Source organism: Amia ocellicauda, chromosome 8 (assembly GCF_036373705.1).
Source record: "Amia ocellicauda isolate fAmiCal2 chromosome 8, fAmiCal2.hap1, whole genome shotgun sequence".
Taxonomy (NCBI): Eukaryota; Metazoa; Chordata; class Actinopteri; order Amiiformes; family Amiidae; genus Amia; species Amia ocellicauda.
The window spans coordinates 18278442-18290648 of record NC_089857.1 but is presented as its reverse complement, the minus strand read 5'-3'; the positions used below and the strand labels follow the sequence as shown (position 1 = coordinate 18290648).

General features: G+C 41.4%; 1 protein-coding gene across 1 annotated transcript in view; it reads right to left on the bottom strand.

Annotated features, from left to right (window-relative positions):
- The window catches only part of glis3 (GLIS family zinc finger 3), a 56064-nt gene extending 54183 nt beyond the window's left edge, over positions 1 to 1881 (bottom strand). The window contains exon 1 of the mRNA XM_066712245.1: positions 1608 to 1881. The gene's annotated coding sequence lies outside the window, so the exon portion shown is untranslated. The remainder of the gene's footprint in view (positions 1 to 1607) is intronic.
- Between the last annotated feature and the right edge of the window lie 10326 nt (positions 1882 to 12207).

The following is a 12207-nucleotide window of genomic DNA, read 5'->3' as shown; positions in this document are numbered from 1 at the left end:
ATTGAAAGGGTGTCAATTTGTCCTCCCAACCTGGAAACACAATAAAGATATTAATTTGTTCTTAGAATTCTCATAGATTGTTCTTGCTTACCTAACACAGGCTGATTGACATTTTACTGCCTGAAAGTGTCAAACAGATGTACATATCACACAAATGATTGCACAGAAGTCTTTATATTGTCCATGAGATTGTAAAGATTGCAGCGGTCATGTTTTACACTCAAAGGACAGGTCTAGCACTGTTATTTGTTGAACATAAACTTACAAAACATTAACAAGGCCCATACTCAAAGCAGTTAGTTTACTGTTTTGTATATATCATTTTAGAGATTCCAACTAGAGTAATGCATAGAATCATTACAATTATTTCAACATTTGGTATAGCAATATTTATTGTAATGTATTTCAGATACATTTCATACACCTCATATATAACACCATTCTTTATTATTTAAAAACAGAATTACCATGGAAATGTAAAATAATATGATACTTATGCAATGTATTTACTAATAAAATCTGAAGAAATGCAAAATCCATAATGTGTGTGTATACTTAACGTCACAAAAAAACAGTTACACCAAGTTTTTGAGCAGGGTATTGGTAACCCTGTCTGCCCCCTAGCGTTCAACCTTTCCCAATAAGACAAGTAACACAACTAAATGTATAGCATGCATCCATTTCCAAATGCAAAAGCACAGGGACATCTTTCATGTCTCAAGGGTTTCTAATATAACTGAATGAAAAGTGTTAATTAAATAGGACAAACATGCTTCAACACATTGTATTAACATGTAGGCTCTTTACACTACAGAAGTAATAAGGGGGCCTACATTATGACAGGTGCAAATGCCAGACACTAAATTAGAAACAACACTTGCAATGTAGTCAATTTGATTTTTAATTGGAGGACTCCTGACGTCTGGAAAATTTGCCAATTGTCTACTCTGGCAGTGAAAGAAAACAGTTGCAACCCCTATCTTTACAACACCAGCATCACTTCATTTCGAAACTTATATTAAAAATAATAATAATAATAAAATACGTATTCATTTAAATTGAATTTGGCTGCAAATACTTCACCTAATCAAATGGAAATGACTGACTTTTATATTTGCATGATTTCCCCGGTATTTTCCTTCCACTAGTCATCCATCTCGTTTCAGATCCAGATTTGAGTTTCTCACACATAGCACATTACAGAAATGCATCAAAGTAACACCCTGCAGTATTTCAAAGTTATTTACAAAGATATTAACGAGTCCATCTTCCTCCCATTCATCCGACTGAACGATCAGTATCGATGTTGTTTAAAACAAGGCTTCGTTTACTTTAGATGAGCTTGATGGCAACACGATCAATTTGTAATTTTAATTATGCACATGTATTAAAGACATCAACAGCGATTTCACTGTCTTCTTACTGTCTCGATGTTTCTCCCCGGGTTATTCCCTGTGATCCTGCTGAAAACAAAGTTCATCGCAAAGCAGATAGGAAAGGGACCTGCACTTCAACTGACACTTATGCTCCAGCTTTACTTTATACGGATATACATACGTCATGATGCCGATCGATAAACCATCACAGTCCTACACATTCATACATACCTTGGGCGATCATGGGTTTCACTGGAGTTGGACCTCTGGAGGGAATGCTGTATCCTGCGAGAAGGTGCTCAAGAGTCTGTTTACCAGGTGATCATGCTTTGTCCAACACAACTTCTCATTTCACAGCACAGCGATGGAGTTGCTGGAGAAGAAGTTCTCAGATGCATCAGATCTCATCGCTTCCTGGTGCCATCCCTGATGCGCACATCTGCGGTCCTGGCGAGCGCTGATTCGTGTGTGATGTTGTGCGCAAAAGTCAGTTTGGAGCTGGAGATCTCACGCCGCTTGGCTCTCTCCCTTGGTGTGTGTGTGTGTGTGTGTGTGTGCTGGGATCCACAGGGGGGCGGGTAATCGGTTACCTATTTCTTAGTCACCAAGAAAGAGAAGATGAAACAGTTGCAAAGTTGAATGAAGTCTTGTTTTTGCATGGCTGGAACTCGGATTTCTCCATTGCAATACATTGGAAAGCAATACTGTCTGATTGCATGCGTTATTTCCTGTCTCTTTCTTTTGTATGTGTTTGAAGTCTCATTTTTAACAGTGTGCAATATTACATTCAGTTTAGATCAAACGTCTTGAACAGAAACATTTATGAGTTGATTAATATTTTACATAGAAGAGTTGCATATTATTAAAACATTCATAGTGTTACCTGGAACAAAGGACATCATACCAGTTACTATGTAAAACGAATGAATAGTTGTGCAGCACTACATACTGTGCATAAGAAATATGAACTGAACATGAAAACAGTGAACACAAAAAGCAAACACTGAACTTCTGCTTAAATTATTCTTAATCATTATTTACTTCTGTTTAATTACAGATATCACATCCCTCTGCCCAAACCCTCATGGAGGTGATGTTTTAGTACTGCTCAAAACGCTGGTGCCTGCAGAATTATATAATTTGTGTCTGTAAGAATTACAACAGTTCTTTGTGAGGTTTTTATTAGTATGCTTTGTGAATGAACAATAACTCCATATTTAAGATAGACCTACAGCACAGACTTTCACACTCATAAGCCAGGAATATATGATGGTACATGTGTTGGGTGACTCACTACCAAATGTGTACCCAACACCTCTATCTTAAAGTGCCCTCAACTTATTTGGCTAAATGGCACTCAAATTTTGAGTAGCTACTGCTTTTTTACAGCCATATAAAACACATGTAACTAAATCAATACTTCAAGGCATAATTAAACATGTCACCCACAGTTAACTAACATCCCACAGTGCGTGTGTCTTACCGTGATCAGCTTTTGAACCAGTGAAATTAGTACCCATTACCACTAATCCTCTCTGGCACTCAACAATACATTGGCTGGACCAAAAGAAGTCAGGATTTCCTGGTTATGGGAGTTAATCTCCAGATGGCCTGTTTAGTATGGTAGTTCAATGCACTGAGACCTTATTTTTAGCACTTTGCGATAAGCCCACCATAACAAAATAAGGCAGTGTGCAACATGGAACCAAATAAACTAATTATATCTGTTTGTCTGTCTATCTATCTATCTATCCCCCAATTTTGCCTTGACTTAACACTCTTTGAACAGATGTAAAGAAAGTGCAGAAACATCATGAAACAATCTCACCGGGTGTTGGGTAGAGCTAAGGGCACCTTAGGGGTGCTGCCGGAGTGTGTTCACTCCTGGGTGTCAGTTAGAACACAGATGACCCAGACGAGGATGTAATGTTGACTTGAAGTTTAATTAAGGCAATTTAGCACAGTACAGGTCCTAGCACAGTACATGGGTGAAGGCACTTAATTATTTTCTGACCAATCTATGAATAGCCAGCTGAATTGATGTATAATTGTGTGTATTTGTGTATGTGTGTGTGGTCTACAAAGGAATACAGAAAGAGATACACTTACTAGTATACATAACACACATACAACTATAATGCACAGTTACAGCACTAATACTATGTCTTATTGACACACATTATAGATATAGTAAGTAGCATGTATTAGTATAATTATATCCTCATTAAGTATAAATCAAGTAATTCTACTGAGTGCATAATATTATAAACTTAATTAACTAAACTATAAACTAATTGAACATCAAAGGCTGCCCTGAGATTAACACTGCCATCTTCCGAACTCAGACAATAATGTGACATGGAGGTATGTAACCTGCCCGTTTACTATCTGTGGCACAGTAGTATGTACATAACCTGAATATACAGCAATAATAATAGCCTGGGTCTGAACGATCGCTCACACAATGCGGTTGCATTGTAATAGTCCACCAAATAAACGTGCACTTGGATGCACCTTGACCTCTCATCCAATCGGCCAGAGGGCTCTAGGAAACTGTGGGTCAACTAACATGACTACCCTGTTTTCAGTGAAGTTGGCCGGTGTGGTGTGCCACTTCTGACAGACCTGCAGGCTCGGCAAATAGTTCCTGATAAAGCTAGACCAGAAGTGCTTTGTAAGAACCTGGCAGTGCCTCCATCGATGTCGGCTGAGAAATTCGGTTTCAGGATAAACCGCTTGAGACAAAGATCCATCTAGCTGCCCCATCATCAGGAGATTTGGAGTCACTGGGTCTGGGTCCGAAATGCTGGAGGATACATTTTACACTTTGCATTTAAGATACCTTCCACTTCTATAAGGACAGTCTTCAGAACTTCCTCCGTCACAGACTGAGCCCCCATTATGGGGTAGAGTGCGGCCTTAACAGAGCAGATCTCTCTCTCCCAGGTTCCTCCAAAATGCGGTGCACTGGGAGAGTTGAAATGGAAGGCAATCTTCTGTTTGGCCAACTGCTGCTGCAGGCCTGGAGACAGGGCAGTGAAGGCCTTGTGTGGCTCCCTCTCTCCTGCTCTACAGTTTGTTCCCTCTGCAGGCATCCCTCGACAAGCAATGAATCTCCTGAGAGCCATTAAGAAGGAATCAACATCAATATTGGTCAAGAGATCCAAGTGTATGCCTCTGGTGGTGAGGCATTTTAATATTATTCCCTATCTTTTCTCATCCCGCCGCCACACTTTAATTTGAGAGGGTCCAAAGCAGTAAATGGAAAGCTGGCTTGTTGAGTCGCAGACATGCGGCTGGTAGGTCAGTCATCTTGGGGACAACCAGCCTGGATTTCCACCTTCTTCATTCTGTGCAGGTGTGCTGGAAGCGACTGATGGCTCCCCGTCCTCGCAGGATCCAGAATGTGTGGCGGATCTCAGCAAAAATCCTCTCAGGGCCCGGATGGTACAGGTGGCTGTCGTAGTCTTGAATCAGGAATTTAGTAAAGGGGTGACTAGGGGCTAGAACGATGGGGTGCACTGTTGAGTGTTCCATACCTTCAGCTTTAAGGAGTCTGCTCCCAACTCTAATAAGCTCCACATACTCATCCAGCTCAGGGGACTGAGTAATTAAGCAGCTGCTGGCAGGGAGGGGTTTACCTGCCTTCAGTAGATGTAGCTCATCTGGGAAGCTGTCTTGCTGGACTCTCCTGAAGATGCGGTTCTCGGCTGCCTGATAATCCTTTGCCATAAGGTCACTGTCTTGTTCTGCCACCCCATGTAGCTCCTGTACTGTCACTTCTAATAGTTCCTTCCACGTGTTGCACTGGGTTGCATCTGAAGCTTGGGGACTGGACACTGCAGGTGTGACACTGCAGAAGGTGGGCTTCTGGAGCTCTGATGTATCCTCCTCAGGTTTGGTGGTTGGATTCCCTGGCCACTTGGCCGGACATTGAAGGAGGAATGGTGGTCCCTGGCTCCATCTGTTAGCCTTGGCAAGCTCTCTCAAGGTCTTGCCTCTTCTGATGTCGTCTGCTGGATTCCTTGCTGAATCCACGTAGCGCCATGCATGAGGATATGTGAGCTCTTGAATTTCGGCAACTCTTGTGCCAACGAAGACTTTAAAGCGGCACGATTCTGACTGCAGTCATGTCAGCACAGTTGTGGAATCTGTCCACGAAATGGTTTTGTCGATCTTCAAGGTGAGCTTTCTCTCTATTACTTTCACCAGCTGGGTTCCAGTAAATGCTGCACAGAGCTCCAACCTGGGCATGGAGTGTAAACGCTTGGGGGCTACTCTGGACCTGCCCATGAGGAAAGACAGGTGTATCTCCCCTTGACTTTCTTCTGTCCTGAGATATGCAACAGACCTGTAGGCCTTCTCAGATGCAACACAGAACACATTAATTTCTCTAGTGACGTCTGACTGGTCCACTGACTGAACCACGGAGGGTCTGGAAGTCTTGCCTTATTGTTCTCAAGGCCAGATCCTCGGGAGTCCCTCGTAATCCAAGCTTCCATGTTGCCTCTGGGAGAAGCATTGTGTGTTCTGACCAGTCATCTAGTATAGCATACGTATCAAGAGAAGAGTTTCTGTGGTGGAGGTGCACTCTGATGATCTTTAGCAGGACACGGTTGCAGGCTGCCCGCCTATCCAAGTAAAGCACCTCAGTAGCTGTGCTGACCAGACAACTCCCTTTCTTGGGTGCCTACTTCATTGCTCTGGTGTTAAGAACCTTTTGATGCTTCCCTTGACAGAGTGCACAGGGCTTCTTCAGTGTACACTGGGCCGCCTGATGGGACCTCCCACAGCGCCAGCACCTTTTGTTTAACTTAATCCATTCAGTTATTTTGTCCTTAGACAACTGCTGAAAGGCTGTACACTGGCTGAGGTAGTGGTCTGGGGTGTCACAGTAGGGGCAGTATGGGTTAGCTTTACTATTCTTCTTGACAGCAGCCAGGGTAGTTTCAGAGGCAGCGGCCTCACTCTCAGGGTGGCTCCATGCAGAATTGTGGCAGTGTGTTTCCCTTGGCGCCCTTCTGGCACAGACCTGTCCTTTTCCCCTTGCTTAATGACTGTCTTGGCACCAGGACTCGTACTGAAGCCACTCTGAGAAGTCCAGTAGGGTGTACACAAAGCCTGGCTGGTGGAACATGTGATGTTTGAAGTCTGACCTCATCTCTGGTGGGAGCTTGCTTAGCAGACATGCAACGTGTAACCCACACCTCAGCTCCACATCATCCTCGGGTCCCAGGGTCCTGAGCATACCTACCAAGGACTGGACCTGCACGGCAAACTTCTCAAAGGCTGCATTGTCTCCATGGCATATATCACGTGAGTCTATGACATTAGCAATCTTCTTCAAGGGAATCTGATGTGGGGAGGCATGTCGTGGGGCAGCCGGTGAGTGCCTCATCCTTCAGGGCTCATCAGCTGCTGGGTAGGGGGTAGCTCTCTGTGGCAGAGGCTGCTTGGTTTGAAAGCCTGGGGTGCTTCGTGAAACTGTAGAACTAACCTGGTGGGGGTGCTGTCAATACTCTCCATTGCTGTAGTGGCTTGACTCTCTCATGTGCATCAGTGGTGGAGAATCTCTAGGTGGGGGGCCGGGAACCCTTGCTGCTTGTGGCAATCTACTTGGCTAAGTGGCAGTGGCCAGGGCTTGGCCCCTCAAAACTTGGAGCTCACCCATCACTTTATCCAGGCTCTCTACTAACTGCTCCCTTTTTCTGTCTGATTTCCCTAATTCCTCTTCTAGAGGCCATGGTGGGGGGCTCCGCCACTCCTCGTCATCAGCTTCCATTTCCTCTTCACTAGGCAGAGGCATGTTTTAGTCAGGTGGCGGGATAGTAACAGGCCATGGTGGGATGGGATGGCTTTAAGGCTTTAAAGAGGATTAAATAGCAGCAATGGATTGCTGGAGGCTGGAAACACTCAATATTAATCTCCTCATATCGCCTTTCAAGTCTTTCAGTCTTTCTATGTCTTCGCAAAATAATCTTTGCGATTGACGCAGCTTGCTGTTTTCTTGACGTATTTCTTCCAATTCTGCTTGATATATGCGTGTCTGCTCCCAGTAATTGCCGCCATTGGATGGGGAGGCTCCTTTGCTATACTCTCCATAGCGTCCATCTATCTTCAGGCTGTGGGCTAACTGTGCTTCTGACCTGTATCTGCTCTGATGGTGGCTCTGATTTCATTTATTCCAGCATCGCACTGAACATGTTGAGTAGATAGAGAGGTGCATGAAGAGGTGGGGGGTGTCATCTTGGCAAGTCCCTCCATGATATGCGCTTCCTCCACTTCTCGCCCATGATACTGTGCTGTGCTAACTGGGTGCAAGGCGTGCTCTTTGTAGTCCAAGTAGTCCACTTCATAGTCCTCCAGGCTTTGTGGTGGAAAAATCTCATGCCTCGGGCGGCCTGTCTTGTTCCAATTGTCACTGGTACACTGATACATTTTGTATCCAAGTGTAAACACTTTATATCCAGCTCGGAGGACCACAATGTTGCGTAGAGCTGGGATTGTGTCTAGCAATAACCTATTGCATAACTTTGATTGTTTTCAATTACTTATTGGTAACATGCAAGTTTATAAACTTAATTTCAAAGCATTCCAGATTAATGGGAGAAGCTGGCAGCCCTATCTTATATTGCAATGTCACCACATGGTAATCAAGCAACAATCAATGTATTAATTTTGTCCATTTTAGGAGTCCTGCCAGTTCTCCGAGCACCAGAGAGGGACATGACAGTCCTTGTCACAGAATTTGTTTTCCTTTGTAAAGCTCTGAATTTGAAGATTGAACTCCATTGTGTAAAACATTGTCTTGTCTTCTCTTTGAATAGTAATTATGGTTATATGATCTTAACATGTTAAATCACGTGTACTCCTTCTCTGCATTCCTTAAGGCTCTGTCGAAAAGAACACACTTCTAATTTACACAGGAATGTGAACTCTCTAACAAAGGTTAATATTTTTATCAGGCTAACTGAAATAAAATAACCCTGTGAAATATAGTTACCAGTGATAAACGTGTATAAAGATTATGTTTTCCTTTCTTAGAAGGAATTCAATAAGAATGACAGATTTCCTGACAATTCTGGCTTACAGTGTGTATTTTTATTTTATTTTTAAATATCGTTGGTGGGGCATGTCAGAAAATCAGTTTCAACAAGAAAGTAGATCTGTGTCATTTTGAGATTATGTATTCGTTGGAATATAAATGGAAAGGTAACATAACAGTCACGCTTGGATTAAAGCCCTGTTGTTAAATTTTGACTACTGTAGTTAATAAAAAACTTGCCATGATTCACACAGACTCTGTAAGACATTTTTGCAAGCCGTTTAAGCCGCCCTCATTGGGTGTCTGTTTTGGTTTTGTCACTGGAAAGTGATTCTGCCTGTTTCTGTGTACAGCATGTTCTGTTTTCTTCTGCGCTCTGATCCATTGCATTCTAGGCTATTTTTCTGAACTACATGCCTATAAACTTAAAATAACTTTTCAAATAAATACATAACAACACACATAAACAAACAGCTGACTTTAGTAGAAAGAGTATGATGAGTATCAGTAGTTCAGGCAGGTAGAGATGAAGATGTGACAGAGAATCTCAGCATGTGCAAAATAGAGATAAGGAAAAAGTTGACAGACGAAAGATTTCACTATACGTGACGCAAGAGATGTGAAGGTACTGTCACTGTCTGAGAGGAGTTTTTGTCAAGTTTTGTTCTAAAGCTGAGGTTTGGAGCCCAACAATAAGAGCTCTGACTTTCAGCTGAAGGTGCTGGATATCAGTGATTTGCTATGTTTGAAGCAATCACAGAGTCAGACAGACATCCAAGACTAATCTTCAGGGTTGACAATTTGTAGTTGTCATCAGCCTAGGACTGGAACATCCATTATATTAGAAAAGAGGTTTGTACTGCATATGGAGTTAAGTTAAGAACACAACCCTATTCTGCAACACTTATCTTAAAAAGTGAATTTCCTCTGCAAATGGGGACGTAGGTCTCAAACACCTAAGCTATTTCCCACTGTCTTGAATGCCAGATAGATAAACTTACAAGAGTCATTTAAGTGCATCTGTCTGTCCTGCCAAAAAAAGGAAAACAAAGACAAAAAGGAAATCATAAATCAGTCAGTAGCTTTGGGGTCAAGACTAGATATAGGATTAAACTGGTACATTTTATGGAACAAGAGAAGCAGTAATACTTTCTCTAAGCTCTGGGTCTTACCCTACAACTAAACACATTTTTGGAATTTGTGGTGTATTTAGTTTTAACCAGCATTTCCTAATGCTGCTAGAGAATACGGGAATGAATTGAATGGCAATTACTACATGCTTTGAGGGACTGGGCATGTGTTCCTATTTGTGAAATGCTCGGGGTCAAGCTGACCCACAGAAAGAGAATTTAACAATCTCGTCCCCAATCAGCTTCTCCTGATGAGCATTACATCCAGGATGCTTTGTTCAGTGCCTGAGTGGCCCGGGCTGGAATCCATGCGTTCCAGAGAGACTGGCCATACCTGGATTGCTTTTTCTGGGTCCTGTCCAATAAAAATGAAATTGCAGTAGATAACAAATGGATTTCATTTTTTCACAAGGGCATGTGCGGGTTATTCACTTGGAGTGGAAGAGATACTACGTGCCCTTTTAGTTGTTGCTTCAAAACTGCTGATTCAGACTGTAATGGTATGCTTTGATTGATGTGTAAGAAACCATATAATTAAAAACAACTATAATAACAAAAAGCAAATAGTGAGCTACCTATAATTAAGCTCACTGTATTGTCATCAGTGCTGGGACCATGACAATGTACCTGGGTATTTTAACGTGTGTTTGTGTTAGTGTTCAATTTAGGGTTCAAATGCTTTCCTAAGAAATAAGTATACCACAGCAAACAGCAGTGTCAGTACTGATGCCACAAGCCCAAATGAGCTGTATCGCAACACTCAACCCCATCACTTTTAGAGAAGTTGGCACGAAAATGAACTCAGACTTGGATCTAAAATATAATAATGGTTGTAATAGATGTATTAAAACAATCACAGATATCCAAGGTGTTACAGGAAGCTCTAAGGTATAAAATCTACTATGAATAACTCTAGTGCCATTCCGACTAACATGTCTGAGTTCCAAGCTGAATCGACATACACCCAAAGCAGAAAGAGTGCATGGATTGCTGTCAAATGAAATAGAGGGGCAATGCTTTTTGTAACACCTTTATCCATATTGATGACATAAAAACATGTCAATTAACATCTGAATTCCCAATGTGTTTGTAATGCTTAATTGCCGCTGCTGTTTAAAATGTCACTGCCGCATTTCTGCCCTTTTTCCTCCTATTGTGCACGGCTTGTTTGCAGGCTGTTTGAGTGTTGACACAGTCAGCCCCGCTACGCAGTTGTCACGGAAACGCAATTGTTTACCCTATAGTGACGTGTGAAGGTAACCAAGCGTGCCTGGAAACCAAGACAGACCTCAAGTGAAGTATCGTATTGGAAAAGGCAGGCAAGCCGTGGTGTGTAACAGAAGCTCGGCCCCTGCTTCGGTCATAGGCATAGTAGTGCATTGCCAAAGGAAACTGAGAAGGTATATAGAGACCCCAGCTTTATTTTAAGAATTGCCATGCAAGGACATCTCTCTGAACAGCTATGAGGCTGACAACAATTTGTCTTCAATCTTGAACTCTGTCATCTAAAACAGTCCCAGGCACTTTGTACTAGGGTCCAGATTATGAATTTGATTTCAGGAACTTGGTGCCTTTGAACATGGCTTCTATTTGGGATTGGCTTTGATAACACCAGTTCTGTTTGTTCATTTTTGTCTTGTGTTTCTTGATATGTACACATCAACAAACCAGGTACACACAAGAATGGATTTACAGGAAAGTTTTCAACAGAAAAAAACCTAACTTCCCCATGAGTCAATCAGAGTCTAAGAGGGAAAAAATGTTTTGCCAACGCTTCCTCTAAAATACAATGGATTAATGAGGCTGACTAAATTTCCCCCAAATCACACTTCATACACACTACATATATTATTTTTAGCAGTAAAGGAAATCATCAAACATACATGAAAATGTATTTGTAATATATTTGTGTTGCTGATTCCAGTTGCATTCATGGTATTTGTATGTGGGTATTCGGTGGTAACCATGTAAGCATGACTATTGTTTTAATGCATTAATAGACAAATATGTGGCAGTTGTAAATAATCCTATATCTGAACCTGTTGCAGAGATTACAATAGTTGTTAGGAACCAGTCAGGTGAGTTGACTGTTATTAACATGTTATGTGATGCTGTTAGCTTCCAGTACTTAAAACGACCGAAACATTCCAAGGTCTTGTACTGACATTATTGTATACAAGGATTAGTGTTTCTGTATTTAACAATATTTATCCTATATACACTTGAAATATTGGTGAAAAAACTAATATATATATATATATATATCTATATATATATATATATATATATATATATATATATATATATATATATATATAATATATTGAAAATCTTGTTTATGGTGCCTCAAATTACTATGTATTAATACTCTAGTTTATTTGTATACTACTTACATAGGAATTGGAACATATTATCTTTAAATGATGTTTGTGCATATTTTACACCTTTTCCATTTTAATAGCAAGACCTTCCAAGGAGTCCAATTGAGTTATTGAACAGCTGTCTTAGAATGACTAAGATATAAAATATAGTCTGACAATTAAACTTCAATTCTTATGGATGAATGACTCCCTCTAGTGGTGTATATAGGAAAGCACAACTCTGTTGAGGTTATTGACCAGGAAAGTTAGTGCATCAGGACATCATACCAAAAAGT